The sequence below is a fragment of the Vicugna pacos genome, unplaced genomic scaffold (genome assembly GCF_048564905.1).
Source record: "Vicugna pacos unplaced genomic scaffold, VicPac4 scaffold_20, whole genome shotgun sequence".
NCBI lineage: Eukaryota > Metazoa > Chordata > Mammalia > Artiodactyla > Camelidae > Vicugna > Vicugna pacos.
In genome coordinates, this window is record NW_027328741.1 from 47,142,304 (window position 1) to 47,159,165 (window position 16,862).

Consider the following 16,862-nt stretch of genomic DNA (forward strand, 5'->3'; position numbering starts at 1 on the left):
AGTGGCTGAATGTTTCACTTGATTTGCTAGGAGACCAGTCGTTTTGTGATGTCACATCTACTCAGGGTGAGAACCATTATGATGGCCTAGCAGTTTATCTTTACAGGCCTGCTGCAGCATCATTTGAATCTGCAGTGCTCAAAATCCCACAGATTAGAAATGTAGCTGTAGAAAAAGTTATTTAAATGGCAAAAGTTTCATCAGAATTTGAAGATGTGTCCCATAAATATGGATCAACTGGTTCAGTAAACTCCAGTAGATCTCTACTGTGTGAACAAATATTCTCTGATGACTTGGACTTGAAGTCTATGACTGAAGAAAATGCTTTTCAGACATTGTCTGAAGAATTCTTGATATAACGAACATTTTACAAATATTGTGTCTCTAAACCAGATGAAGATAATGATTTTTGTTTTCTGGCATTTCCAAGAAAACTCTGGAAAATGCCTGGGAGTGACCAATTTAAATCCATCTTGTGGGATGATAATGGAACTTCCATAGTGATTGATGAAGATGTCTTTAAGAAGGAAGTTTTGGAAAGAAACGCCTCTTTCAGAATATTTGAAACTGGAAGTATGAAAAGTTAAGTTACACAGCTTAAACTTTATGGGTTTAGTAAAGAGTGGCAGAATTTTCAAAGATCTGCTTGTATAGATGTCTTTCTAGCAGAAGAAAAAGTAGTTTCTGTTTTAAGCAAGGTACTCCGATATTTTAGTTACCGCTTGGTAACTTATATATAAAATTTTATTTTGTACACCAATCTATGGTAATGTAAATGTAAAGCTAGATTTTGAAAATTTTATAAAACTACTAAGGCTAAAATACTTTATTTTTTCTAAAAAATTAGGTCAGTGTCTTAAGTAGTCAAGATTATGAGAAACTTTTCTTGCAACCATGAATCTTATCAGAAATCTAAATAAAGTTATTAAAGCTGCTTTTTAAAATTGGCATTCACAGTTACTGCAAATGCTAACCCTTAAATTTGATGACTATACTATTTAAATGTGTATTTTCCAAATAAGGAACTTCAAAATATTGTCAGCAATGTTCATATTTTGATAACATTATCTTTGCATTGTAAACTTGAAATCTGAGATTTTATAGGTTAGGCTTATTTTAGTCTTGTATTTTGGTTTAAATTTTACTAAAATCTTTCTCCTTTGGGTCTAGCTGCAGTTCTATCATTATCCAAATTTTAAACTAGTTTGTCCCCAGCTTTTAGTGAGAATTAAAAGAAGAGTTGGGATTAAAAATGCCCCTCTGATATCTTCATTGGCTGAAGAATTCAAGAAGAAGCACATTTAAGCAGGGGATTATGTGGATAATCATAACTCTGGTTTTGTGACTGACACTAGTGCAGAAAATGCATTTTTGCCTTCTGCAAATTTAAACATGCCTCTAATAATAAAGCCCTCTACTAGCCACATAATTGGTGATACAACTACCCGGATCAGAGGTAATTTTTCTCCTCCATCATCAATGTCAGTTAGACCACCAGAACAAATTGCTGTGGATCAACGTGCTATTTTAAATCAGTTGACCACTGTCCACGGGCACTCCCAAAGCAGCTACACTGAAGCAAATGGCCATGTTGTGAACTTCATTACAGCTACAACTTCTACTTCTCAGTACAGCATCTTGTCTCCCACACAGAGCAATTATTTTGGACAGATGTTGGAGCCTTCTACTTTTCCAAATAGATATCACAACATATCTGCCAATGAAGGTCGATTTTCTCAGCTTCAACCAGGGAGCAACACACGGTTTCCAGTGCCAGTGATAGCTGATATATCAGCTAACTCTCCTTCAAGGCCAACTCATCAGCCATCTTCAGCTTATGGACGTCAATCAAATTACAACTGATCTACCATAGGACTACCAGATTATGCAGGATAACAAAGATTAAAATTGATGTTGGCAAATGTCGACAAATATCTGCAATTTTCTTATTTGAACAATAAACATAGATGTGTATCTGTATTTTCCTTATTTATTTTAAATAGAGTTAAGAGTTAAATGGGAGACTAAGTTACCATTTAAACACAAAAATAGATATTTGATATGATCATTTGATGGAAAAATATGGGAGTAAATTTAAATAATTTCTTGTAAGGAAGAAGAAGAAATGGAAGAATTTGGAAAAAGACTAAAACATGGAGAGAGGGAAAATTACTAAGTGGTTTCTGGTTCATCCTGGAAAGAATTAAAAGTGTTAAGTTAGGATAGGTTGGAACTGGAAATAAATGCAGGAACTGGCCCAGGTATCATGATCTCTCTTATGTCATCCCTGGAATCATAAAGCTCACATGATGTAGTCTCAGATGGCACATTCAGCATTTGGTACAATTTAAGAAGTAATTTTATCTATGGTCTTCTTTGTGCTGTTCTCAAAGCATTCCAGTTGGTTCTTTAATTTCCTGCCCTCAAGATTCTACACTATATTTTCTAGTCAATACTTTATTTTGCTTTTATGTTCCAGCCAAATACATTCTTACGTCCTCAGGGTGGCACTTAATTCCTTAAAAACTCTTAGCCCACAAACTTAACTCTGTTTAGTCATTTATTTATAAATCTGGCAACTGACTACCTTGGCATATCCTTACATTTCACTGTATCTAGAGATACATCCAGGCAAATGCTTGTCAACAATTTAAGTTGCAAACTCAACACTTTGGCTCCAGCTCATCCTTGGAATTTCGGTGTCCTCCTTTTACCTACTTACACTTTCCCAGTGTCAGCACAGAAACCACCTCCTCCAGATATTTTCTATCTATTCCCCATTCCTTGTCTAACTTGGATACCAGCACAGTAAGCAAAGCACATGCCACCTGATACATTTTAGTATTTAGTGAATGAAAAATACATGTTGACTTTAAGCAAAATCTACTTTCCTGAAACAACAAAACTCTCATGGTTTTCAAAATATTTCGTTATGGTCTTTACTCTTCACCACAAAATAGCTCGTTTCATAGCCCAAATACTAGTCATTCAAGACAGTAATTGGAGGCAGGTCCAGGAGACAAAGTATGAGTTTCTTCTTAATTCATGCCTCCAGAGGACTAAAGCATTCCATTCTCATTTGTTGGGTTTTTTCCTGTCTCTTCATCACCCACCCACCCCAAAATAGCTGAATTTCTTCCCCATACCAATTACTATCCTGACTTCTATTTAATTTACTTCTTAGAATCAGAGCTTTGTACAGAAGAGACAGTGCCATTGCAAACCTTTAATGAACGTTTGTACAACCCACAAAACCTTCCCCCTTCTAACCTTTACCAAGGGAGTATCTAATAGGTACTAGACCCTTGTATGTGGTGGTCATATTCAGTAACAAAATTGCAATCTTATATGTGAGGACTAGAAGGAGGTGAGGGTTGTGGAATTAAAAATTTGTTCAACTGCAAGAATACCAAATTTCTGCAGATATTAGGAAATATGAAATATTCATGGAAGATTTGACAATTTCCCATTAATTTAAAATAAAATGTGAAGCATTTTCAGAATGTGAAATGCACTGAAATCTGGAAAAATTGTAGGCAATGTCAGGGAGCCTTAGGCTTCTGCTCACAATCATGCTGCCAGTGCCAGCTGATAATAATTGAATGGCACTTTGAGTCCTGAAAAATGTGTCATCAGTTGTGAAGAAAGCCATTGATAATATGGAGAATGGGCAAATGGGCCAGGGTAATCTCTAGCAATATCCCAGCAATATGACCTTTACCAAGAGAAGAAAAGAGCCCACTTGCAGCAGGAGAACTGTGTCTGGACAGCAGTGGTTGTTCTTACAACAGAAACATCAAACTTTTATATTTGTCAGCTCAAATCTGATGGTGGCTATGTTGTTGCTTACATTAGCATTCTGGGGCTCAGATGGATTGATTCAATAGTTAGTTTCCAGCTCTCTTATCAGTCAATGGGTCTTACCATGATCATCTTAACAGGGTTCTATACTGATAAGTCAAAAGTTACAGTTTACTTTCAAAATTAGAAATTCTAAAGAAGAATTTTGTTTGTTTGTCCATCTATGGTTTTCTACCAGGGAAATCTAGACTATTGGCAAAATTACAAAAGTGGGGTTGTGCTTTGAAAATTATTATGAGATCGGCCGACTGAATTCTTCCCACTAAATACTGCAAATCTGTCTACCACTGTGTGTGTGTGAAGATGGATTGTTAAGCAGTAACTTTTTCTTAGCTGAGTAATCAGTGAATTATTCCTCTGCATCTGGCAGTATCCCTGTGAATTAAGAGTTCCACTGAGCCACCAGAATTTCTTCCGATCAGGGAGAGGTAGATTATATTTCTCCCAGTATACAATTTGTTACCTGTTCGTTGAATCCCGAACTGATGCTAGGGCCAGGCCACTGAACCCTTGAATTGGACTGAAGCATATACATACTCCAGTCCCCAGAGCCCAGCACAGGACTGTGTCTCTTATTAATTTAAGTATATATCCAAGCTTTTTTCTTTTAATTCTCATTGTTGACATAACTTATTTTGTCTTTGAACACCCGTTGATTAATTTATAGAGACTGAACCACTGACTTATTCCTGTTCAACTACAAATTGCAATAACCTTTCTTTCCTTGGACTACCTGGAATAGAGTGAGTGTAGTCATCATTTTGAAAGCAGTCCTCAGTCCTAATAATGCAGAATCTTTACACATCTTTGCCCAGCACTTGAGCAAGAATGTTTGTTTTGGATCTCTGGCATTATTCACACATCCCCTAATTAAACCATGAGAAAACACCACATTTTTATCCAAAATCAAGTCTTTGTCAATATTGCATTCCCATTGCAAAACAGTTAAGAATTGTAGGATTTCTGAGATTTTACCTTGCTGAGATTTTTAGCAACCTAGCATGATCATTTCTTACAGATGCTGTCAGGGAGATGAGACCATCATTCATAGACAGTGAACTTTATCACTCACAGCAAGAGCAGCCATTATTAAATTTGTATCTATTCCCTAATCTCAGATGAATACACAGAGTGAAATTTTGATGCCTTCAGAAACAGTGGGCTGTTAACATGAAGAAAGTTTAAGGCATGGTAAAACACTAATTTTAATATTATCTTTATGAATAATTTATTAGAATCACTTATTTTTTAGTATCTTTACCTAGGATAACTATATCATGACTCAAGTTTACTTGCTGCATAAACAATCATGAGAAATGACATGGGAAATAATTACCATTGACTTTCCATTTTTCCTTCAGCTTTTATTGATATATAACTGGCAAAAAACATTGTGAAAGTTTAGGTGCACAGGATAGTGATTTGATTTACAAATATCATGAAATAAATATCATAGCAATTTTAGGGAGTATTCATTATCTCATTTAGATACAATTTTAAAGAAATGCAATTTGTCTTTTGGTTGTGATGAGAAAACATATGGTCTAATCTCTTAGCAACATTCATATAGAACATAGAACAGTATTAATTGTAATTTTCATGTTACTATGGGGCATCCCCATAACAGGTTTATTTTACTACTGGATGTTTGTAGTTTTTGAGTGCATTAATTAAATTCTCCTTTCCCAACCCCTGCCTCTGTTAACTTCAAATGTAATCTTTTTTCTATAAGTATGTTTCTTTGTTTTTGAAGTGTACATTAATGTATAACACTGTGTTAGTTTCTCTTACACAACATACTCTTTTCTATATTTAATATGTTTCAAACTGATCAGAAGAATAAATCTAGTTATGATATGTTGCTATCTAAAGATATTTCATAGTTATTGACTATTCCCCATAGAGTACATTTTTTTCACTGACTCATTTAGTTTGCAAATTGAAAATTTTCTCTCTTAATTTTCCTCAACTATTTCTTTTTCTTCACCACATTTCCTTCCTTTTTTTGAACGAACTCTTTTTTTCTTTATGTGTAACTCCTTTTCTGTTTTGTTGTGTTCATTTGTTTTAAATTCCAATTATGAGTAAAACAATTCAGCATTTGTCATTCTCTACCTGAATTATTTCACTTTGCATATAACCCTCTTAGTCTACCAATTTGTTGCAAATGACAAGAAATTATTCATTTTAGATCTGAGTGATACCCCATTGTATTTTTATGTGTGTTTGTACATAATAATAAATATACATATATATATATTTAGTGTGTGTGTATATATATATAGATAAATCTTTAGTTAATAGATGGGTCAATATATATACTATAAACACATATCTTCTTTATCCATCATCTATTGATGAGCAATTAATATGCTTCCATATCCTGGCTATTTTAAATAATGCCACAGTGAATATAGGACTGACTATATCTTCTCTGATTAGTGTTTTTATTTTCTTGGAATAAGTATCCAAATATAGAAATGTTGGATCATATTTCATTTTTAATTTTTAGATAAAACTCCATACTTTTTTCCACAGTGGCAGCACAAATTTACATTCATTCAATCAGTGCATCAGGGTTCTTTTTCTTACATTCTCACCAACACATATTTGTTATCTTTTTGATAATAATCATTATGACAGGACTGACATAAAATCTCATTGTGTTTTGGAGTTGCATTTTTCTGATGGTTAGTGATGTTGACCGATTTCATGTGCCTGTTGGTTCCCATTCCCCCACTGTATATTCATTTCAGTAATGGGCTAAATGACCATAACTGTCTGATTTCATTTTTTGGCATTCCGTTGTGTTCCATTATTCTATTTGTTCTGTGCCACTACCATATACATTACTGTAGCTTTGTACTATAGTTTAAAATCAGGGACAGTGATACATCCTCTTTGTTTTTGTCAAAGTTGTTTGGGTTTATAGTTTGTTTTCTTTTCTTTTATTTATTTTAGTGATTTCAACTCTTTTGTGTTTACATGTAAATTTAATAATTATTTTTTGTAAGTGTCTGAAAATGCACTAGGTATTTTAATAGGGACTGAATTTAATTTGTGTATTTTGTTGTCTACTACTGTCATTTAAACAATATTGTTTTCCTACTCTATGAACAGAGTATATCCATTCATCTGTTTTCATTATCTTCAATATCTGTTATAAATATTTTATAGTGTTCTGAGTACAGGTCTTTTACCTCCTCGGTTGGATATATTTTTGATTTTTTTTTTTTTGGAATGCAACAGTAAATGAGACAGTTCCCTCAATTTTTCTATCTGTTAACTTGTTGTTAGTAAGTAGGAATGCAAGATTTCTGTATGTTAATTTTACATTCTGAAATTTTGCCAAATGCATTGATAATCCCTAGTAGTTCTGTGGCATCATTTTTAGGATTTCAATTTAAATTATTTCATTTGCATACAGATACATCTACTTCTTTTCTTAATTCACTGTATTATATTTATATTTATTTTGGATAGCTATGGCTAGAATTTCCAATACAATACTGAATAAAAGTAGTAAGAGAGAACATTCTTGCCTTCTTCCTGCTCCAAAAGGAGATTCTTTCAGCTTTTAATCAGTGAGAGTCATGTTAGCTGAGTTCTTGTCATATATGACCTTAAGTGTGTTGAGGTATGTTTCCTTATGCCCACTTTGAGGAGAAATATAATCATAAATAGATACTGAATTGGCCTAAATATAATATGATTCTTTTGAGGTGACCATATAATTTTTATTCTTCAATTTGTTAGGTGTATATCATATTAATTAATTTGTTCATAATGAATCACATTTACATCCCTGGAATAAATGGAATTATTCATAATTTATAATCCTTTTTATGTATTGTTTGCTTTGCTAACATTTTAGTGATGATTTTTGTATCTATGCTTATCAATAGTATTTAACCTGCATTTTTATGAGGTATTTGTTCCAGTTTTAGTAGTAGTGTGATACAGAATATTGGGGTAGGAAGCCTTCCTTCCTCTGCAAATTTTTGGAATTCTCTGAGAAGTATAGGTGATAGCTCTTTTCTAAATGTTTGGCAGAGTCACCTGTGAAGCTGTCTAGGCCTGGAATTTTGTTTCTTGGGAGATTTTATTTAACTACATGTTCAATTTCATTAGTGATAATCTGTTCATATTTTCTGTTTCTCATTCCATCCGGGAGATTATGTCTTTCTAACAAATAGTCCATTTCTTCTAGGGTTTGCATATTAATTGCCATGTATTTTTTATCTCATTATGATGCTTTGTGTTACTTTGATATAAGCTGTAACTTCTTATTCATTTTTTTAGCTTATTAATCTGTACTGTTTATTTTGCTGATGAGTCTGGTAAAAGTTTATCAATTTTATTTTTCTTTCAAAAGCCATTATTTAGTTTGATTAGATGTTTCTAATTTAATGTTTATTTTATTTATTTATGTTCTGACCTTTCAGATGTCTTTCTGTCTACTAATAAGTTTGTTTAATATTTTGCTACATCTTTTGTTTGTAAGATTATGTTAAAAGAGAGAGAAGTTTCTTATTTGTATAAGTGGGATTATTTTGCTATAAGCATCCCTATTAATACTGCTTTTGCTATACCCCATGGAATTTTTTTGTAGTTATATTTTCATATATAATTTTTGATTTATACAGCAATCCATTTGTTGTTTAATATTGTATGATTTATCCTCCACACTTTATTATTTTTCCCAGGTTTTATCTTTAAGTAAATTTCTATTCTCACAGAAGCCATGTTACTTCACAAAACAAGGAGAAATATGCTAAAACCTATTCAAAAATATGAAAGAGCCAAATTTTCTAAAATTTTCTTTGAAAAATGAACAAAGCTGTGGTTATTATCCTCCCTGACTTTAGAACATACAACAAAGCTATAGTAATGAAAACATCAAAATATGGCACTAAAAGAGACACACAGATCAATGGAACAAATAAAGAGTCCTAAAATAAACCCACACACATATGGTCAATTAGTCTACAATGAAGGGGGCAAGAGTATACAATGGAAAAAAGGCAGTCTCTTCAACAAGTAGTTCTGGGAAAACTGGACAGTACATGTAAATGGAAGATGTAAGAGCACTTCCTTCCATAATATAAAAATAAGATAAAAATTGATTAATTTCCTAAATGTAAAACCTGGAACTATACAATTTCTGACCAAGAACAGGAGCAGAACTGACTTTGAGATAAATCATAGCAATATTTATTTTTCTTCTAACTCCTAAGTGAAAAAAAAGGAAAACTGACAATAACAGTTTTTAGATTACTGTGGAAAAAATAGATATAGTATGTGATACAGGGATTCCACTTCTTGTAAAAGGGTGAAGTGCAAAATCTTTTGCAGAGCAAAGGAAACCTTCAGCAAGACTTATTACAAAACACAGAATAGCAAGAATTTCAGACAATGAAACCAACATTTTGTTAATATCAATAATATATATATAGTATATAAGGCACATTATTTAAAAATCAAAGACCCCAACTTAAAAACAGTTTAAGGATCTTCTTGGAAACTTTCAAAAACAGACATGTGGATGATTTTCATGCACATAAAAAGAAACATAACGTTGCTATTCATTAGGAAGATGTAAATAAAAACCAGAATGAAATATAATCTCACAGCAACCAAAATTGCTAATAAAAAGTCTTCAAATGACAAACATTTATAAGAATGTTGATAAAAGGGAACTCAGGTACACATTTGGTGGAAATATAAATTGATGCATCCACTATTATAAAAGTGTGGACAGTGCCCATAAAAGGTAGAAATAGAAGCATTATATGTTGCAGCAATTCCAGGTTTTGGTATAAATCTGAAAAAAATGAAAACATTAATTTTAAAGTATATATTACCCCAAATGTTCTTAACATCATCATTTATAATAGTCAAGGATAGATGCACAACTCAACTGCCCATCAACAGATGATTGTCTGAAGTAGACATGAGATATAGATAACATAATAAATACTTAGTCATTGTCATATCAAAAAATAAAATTCTGCCATTCTGAGTAATGTGACTGGACCCAGAGTGTGTTGCACATACGAAAATAAGTCATACAGAGAAAAACACTCTATGTTATCACTTACATGAGGAAACTAAAGATATAAGAGAAATAATCATAAAAAACAGAGACAGAATCACATATATATGTGTAGTGTACCAAGTAGTGGTTTCCTCTGGGAACAGGGAATTTGGATATAGAAGACAGAAATGTGCAAGCTACTAGTTATAAATTAGAGAAGCAACAGGTGTATATTTACAGCACAGAGAAATATTTTAATAATTTAAATGATTTTAAGGAGATTATAGGCATATATTATAGTAAAATGTGCATGTATGTGGGAAAAACATTGAAGAAAAGAACACAGGAAAAACAAAATATTTTGTAGTACTCTGAAATTAAGGGAGGTGATATGTTCAATTTCTTTACTGTTCTTATAATGTCCTTAGTAGAATTTAAGCTTTTTAATGAAAATGCATACAGTTTTAAAAAAGTGACATAAGTTTAAGCTATTTCTGCCTCTCCACTTAAATCTACAGTCAGTGAAATGATCACATTTCAACAAAAATAAGTACAACACAAAACAATACTCCAGAACGCATGTGTACAGCTGAAGTTTGATGGGGTAAAATAAATAAAGGAGGCTGAACTGAGGGAAGAGCAGTGTTGGTGCCTGCATCCAAGTCCCACTGACTAGGGTATCTGAGCCCACAGGTTCAGAGTACCCAGTAGAAACAGGGTCTCAGTGGCTCACACAACTTCAGTCTCCAACTGCACCAGTACTCATGGTCACAGGTAACTAAGAGGGAGCCACAATGGAGACAGAAATTCCATCCTTCAGACACTCAGACATTCATGACACTTTTCCTACTCCCCATTCACAGTGGTGGAGACAAGGTACCTTGCAACACTGGACATGGCTAAGACACTTGTCTGATTCCATCTACCCACCTGTCTTTACACCTTTCCTCAATGTGTACACTGAGTCTCAAGGAATAACAGATAAAAGGAAGGGTTCACCTTCCCAGTGACTACAGTGGCATTAACTACCAGAGATGTCCAAGAATTGACAATATAAGCAATTATTTATCCAGACAGTAACGACTGGAAAGTGCCATTTTCAATTATTATCAGAGGTAGCTCAGGTAAATAAAACCAAATATTGTGCAGTAATTTAAACTACCAGAACAAAAAAGCAAGGACTCCAACTCCCTCTATGTTATTTAGTGTCATCAGAGCAATAATTTACCAAGATCATGACCAATCACAGTAACATTCTAGGGCACACACTCACACAGATACAAACACACGGACACCGACACAGATGCAGACACACACGCACACACACACTCACACAATGTCAACCTTGCAGTAAACAAAGATAAAGTCATGGAATGTTGCCATATAACTAATAGAGAATCCAAATAGGTGTCATACAGAAACTCAATACAAAAACAAAACTCAGAAAGCAGTTTAGTGAGCTCAGAATTAAAATAAATGATGGTAAGTAAAACATTACCTAATAGACTGAAACTGTAAAATAACCAAACATTGTTTGAGGACCAGATGAACTTAGTAAATGAGATGAAGAATGCAACAGAAAGCATTGGAAGAAGACTGTCTTTGTGGAAGAGAGATTAGCAAAGTCACCAAAACAAAACTAGAAATGATAGGAGAGGGCAGAAATTCAAGATATTAAAAAGTGAGGAAATTCTACAATAGCCATCAGACTTCTTCAGGAAGTGTACAATTGAGTGAAATCCTGGATGGAGAAGAAAATTAGATGGCAGCTGATGGTTTATTTAAAGAAGTAATAGTTGATTACTTCCCGAACCTGGGTAAGGAACTGATATACAAGTCTGTGAGCCAACAAAACACCAATAACTTTAAGACAAAGAGACCTCCTTCAAGATATGTCATATGCTAATTGGCAAGTGAATGACAGAGTAAAATTTTAAAGACAGTGAAAGAAAGTTATGATAATCTAGAAAGGAACCCCCATTAGGCTATCAGCAGATTTCTGAGCAGAAAACATATGTCAAGGGTAAATAAAATGACATTTTCAAACTACTGATATAAAAAATCTCTCAACTAAGAATACTCTACCTTGCTCAGTTATCGCTTAGATATAAAGTGAAAATAAAGACTTTAGCAGACAAACAAAACCTGAAAGGTTTAAAAAAGCAAAACAGACACATCTTACAAGAGGTGAAGAAAAGAGCTATTCTAAGAAAAATAAAATGGCAAAAATACACAAAACATTGAACAAAATGCTAAGCAGAGACCACAAGAAATTTGTAACTGTTTCTTTGGGTATGTTTTTAAATGCTACTATTTTATATGGATTAAAGAGAGAAAAATAGGAAATCAGTTGCAAAAAATATAGATACATCAATCTGGTAAGTTGTTCACAACAGTATAAGAAACAATTTTAATCTGTAGTCATAAAATGTAAAGAGTAAAAATAAAACAATATTAAAGGAAGATGCTATCAGCACAAAAATGACTAAATTATACATGAGATGTTTTAATTTTAATTGAAGTACAGTAGATGTACTATATTGTGTAGTTTCAGATGTACAGCTTAGTGATTCCAACATCTTTGTAGATTATATTGCATTATAAATGATTACAATAATTGTAACATTCAATTATTTTATGTTATTGTGAATAACTCAGTGATCTATACAGATTATCCTTGTTGTTTATCTCCTTTATGTATATTACATTGTATTTGTCAATGTCCTACCATTAAATTGCCTTTCCCTTCATCTTTGGTAAACATAAATGTTTACTGGTTTCTTTCAGTCTGCTTCAGTCTTGTCTATCAAATCTCTCTATCCTTCTACCATGTTTCTATCAATCTATCTATTTATCTATCTACCTATCTATCTATCATGTGCCTATGTATATATCCTTCTATCTAATTATTTATCTATCATCTATCAATAGATAGCTTTAGATAGATGTAAACAGATAAGTGTTATTATTTAGATTTCACATATAAATTAAATTATATACTTTTGTCTTTGTCTAAATTACTTCACTAAACAAAGTATATACTAGGTCCATTCATGATGCTGAAATAGCAATGTGTTATAATTTTTCATGGCTGAGTATTATTCCATTGCATATTTATAGAACCATCATATATTCTTAAGTCCATAGTCTACTGTGGACTTTTAGATTGCTTCCCTGTCTTGCATATTATAAACTGTGCTGTTGTGAACATTAGTTCTTCTCAATTTAGTGTTTCTCCCCAGATTTATCCTTGGAGAGTTATTACTGTGTAATATTGTAGTTCTCTTTTTTCTTTTTAAAGAAATCTGAATAGTGTTTTAAATAGAATTTGTACCAATTTACATTCCTACCAAAGTATACAAGTGATTTGTTTCCTCCATATTGTCTCCAACACTTACTATTAGTAGACTTTTTGATGATAGCCATTTGACCAGTGTGAAGTGATAACACATTGTGGTTTTGATTTGCAATTACCTAGTAATTAGTAATGTTGAGCATTTTTATCACCTGCCTGTTACTCATCTATATGTTTTCTTTGGAAAAATATTAACTCAGGTACTCTGCTATTGTTTTTGATTGGACTTTTGTTTTTCACCTTGAGTTGGGTAACCTAAATCCATGTTACATCTATTAACCTACATCTATTAACCCCTGGTCACTTGCATTGTTTGCATATATGTTTTCCAATTACACAGGCAATGTTTTCATTTCATTGATAGTGTACTTATCTGTGCAGAAGTTTTTAAGTTTGTTTAGGTCCCACTTGCTTAGTTTTGCTTTTATTTCTTTTATCATAGAGACGGATATAAGAAAATATTCCTATGATATATATCCAATAGGGTATCATCTATATTCCTTTCTAGCAGAATTAAGGTATCAGGCCTTACATTTAGGTCCTTAAAACACTTGGAGTTTATTTTTGTATATGATGTCAGGGAATGCTCTAATTTCACTGTTTTACATGAAGATGTCCAGCTTTCCCAACACCATCCTTTGACGAGACTGTCTTTTCTCCATTGTGTACTCTTGCCTCATTTATCATTCATCCATTACTCATAGGTGTGTGGAAATATTTCTAGGCTCTCTATATGATTTTATGGATTATATCTCTGTGCCAATGCCATGCTGTTTTTATTACTGTAGGTTTGTATTATAGTAAGGTAACCGGGAGATTTATACCTCCAGATTTGTTGTTTTACCTGAAGATTATTTTGGCAATTTTTAATAGTTTCATGTAAAACTTAGAGTTATATTTTTCTGGTTCTGTGGGAAATACTAAAGCTTCATAACACGAGTTGCACTAAATCTATAGGTTTCTTTGTTTAGTAAGGCCATGTTAACAATGTTAACTCCTTCAATCCAGAGCACAAGACATTTTTCCAACTCTTTGAATCTTTTTTAATTTCTTTGTCAATGCTTTTTAATTTTCCGTGTGTAGATATTTCATATATGTGGTTACATTTATTCCAAGATATTCGGTGGGATGGGATTTTAAATAGTATTGCATTCAACGTACATGTTAGGGTATCTCATGATTAATGTGTAGCAACGCAAGAGAATTCTTTACATTAATTTTATACCCTGCTCCCTTGCTGAAATTTTTTATTGTTCATAATAGTCTGTGTAGAGCCCTTAGGACTCTATGTAGATTGTTATGTCATCATTAATGGTGTCAATTTTGTCTCTTTCTTTCCATTTTGCCTTTCTTTACTTCTTCTTCTTTCCTTTTCCTTTCTTCTTTTACCACGGAACAGAAGTGTTGAGAGTAGGAATCCTTCTGTTTTTCCCGAAATTACCCAGAAGTCTTTAGTCTTTCCCCTGAGTATTAAAATTTATTATATATGGCCTTTAGTAAGTTGAGAGATTTTCCTAATGTAATCACTTTCATGAGACTTCTGATCATGAATGTATGTTGAATTTTGTCTAATGGTTTTTCTGTGTGTATTGACATGGCCCTGTGAATTTTGTCCTTCCTTTATTAAAAATGAGTCATGCTGATTGACTCGTGTATTTTGAATCATCCTTGTGACTCTGGAAGGAATCCAACTGATCATCGTGTATAATACTTTCTATGAACTGCTGGATTAATTTGTTGATGATTTTTGGGGAATTTTGAGAGTATATTCATCAAGGATATTGGCTTTACATTTTGGTTACTTTTTTTTTGTAGTGTCTGTGACTGGTTTTGTTATCATGGAATTGGTGGCCTCAAAGAATAACTTTGGGAATTTTCCTTCCTCCTTCATTTTTTGAAATAGTTGGGAGGAAAGAGATTTTAGTGAGGGCATCCAGGCATTTTGTTCAAGGGGTGTTTTTAAAGTTATAGATTTTATTTAACTTATACTGATTGCTCTTTTCAAGTTTTCTGTTTTCTCTTTATTCAGTTTTGGCAGGTTGTACGATTCAAGAAATTTTCTATTTCTTTAAGGTCGCCCAGGTGTTTGTCACGTAACTGCTCAGAGTGCTTACATAATCTGTGTTTGTATTTCTGTAATATCAGATGTTATTTCTACTGTTTCATTTATTATTTTGTATAGGTCCACTCTCTGTATTTCTTGATAAGCCTGATTAAGTGCTTATCAATTTGTTAATATATTTAAGAAAAAATAAAACTTTTGATTTTATGATTTTTAATTTATTTTTTAATTTTTATTATATTTATTTTCAACCTAATCATTAAAGATTACTCATTCTACTGCCTTTGGGTTTTGTTGGTTCTTATTTCTAGTTATTTTGGGTGGTATGCTTGGTCCTATGTGTGAGGTTTTTCTTTCTCCTTGTAGAACTCTTGTGTTGTTCTAAACGTCCCTCTTAGATTTGCCTTTACTTCATCTCATACATTTAATGAAGCTGTGTTTTCATTGTACTTTGTTCCGAGGTATGGTTTTATTACCACTTTGAATTCATCTTTGACATTGTTTTATTTTATTTTTTTAAATGATGTGGTTAAATCTCATGTTGGTGCTTTTCTTGTTCTTCTTTCTAGAGTTGATGCATAGTTTCATAATTTTGTGTATGGAAAAATACTTGCTGTAAACTGTATTTGCTTAAAGATCCTGAGGCTCATTTCATGACATAATTTGTTGTTAATTCCTTAGAAAACATCCTGTGCACACTTGAGAAGCTTATGAGTTCTCCTTTTCTGATACAATTTCCAATAGCTCATTAAGGTTCAAACGATCTAATATGACATTAAGATCTCTGTTTCCTTACAGATATTCTTTCTGAATGATATGGTCATCAGAATATTGAGGTGTTAAACTCATCTAATAATATTGTTTTATAATGAATTAATTACTTCATGTCTACTAATATTTCTTTATATACTTAGGATCTACAGTGTTGGTTCAATATATAATTTAATGAGTGTAATACTCTATTTTTATATTGATCTCTTTAACTTTATATAATCTCATATTTCTCTTTCATTCTGACCCTTATTTTAAAATGTATTTTGCATAATTTGAGCATTGAAATCTGCACTTTCTTGTCATTTCCATGAAATATCTTTCCAGTCTATTTCCAGGCTGTGTTTATCTTCCACCATATAGTGAAAGTTTTTGGGGGTGGAGGGCAAGATGGTGTAATAGAAGGATGCTTGTAGCTCACCCTTTCCCACAAATGAAACAAGACTCATCCACAGAACCACTCAGCTAACCAGAGAACCTGCAGAACTCTGATAGAACATTGTCCCCTTCAAAAGATAAAGATGCAAAAAATCTGGTATGAGAAAAGGAAGAAAGAAAGAAGAAAAGGCAAAGCAGATTGGGATAGGTCCCACAGGGAGGAAGCAGCTAAGAAGGACTGGTTCTCATTCACTGGTTCACCCCTCTCCAACTGAGAGTTCGGCATGATGGAAGGGGAGACTCCAAGGATTGGATCTCTACAGAGTATAAGTTGACTGACAGAACTAAGATAAAAAGGTACAGAGGTTCTGTGTGAAATCCAGCCCAAGATGCATCCA

The 16,862-nt window shown here is 32.9% G+C and overlaps 1 long non-coding RNA gene across 1 annotated transcript; it reads left to right on the forward strand.

The window, feature by feature from the left end:
* Nucleotides 1-356: 356 nt before the first annotated feature.
* On the forward strand, nucleotides 357-1,934 carry LOC140693724 (uncharacterized). The gene is made up of 2 exons (XR_012069425.1): nucleotides 357-582; nucleotides 1,654-1,934. It is a non-coding gene; the product is annotated as an uncharacterized lncRNA (long non-coding RNA).
* Nucleotides 1,935-16,862: the final 14,928 nt, after the last annotated feature.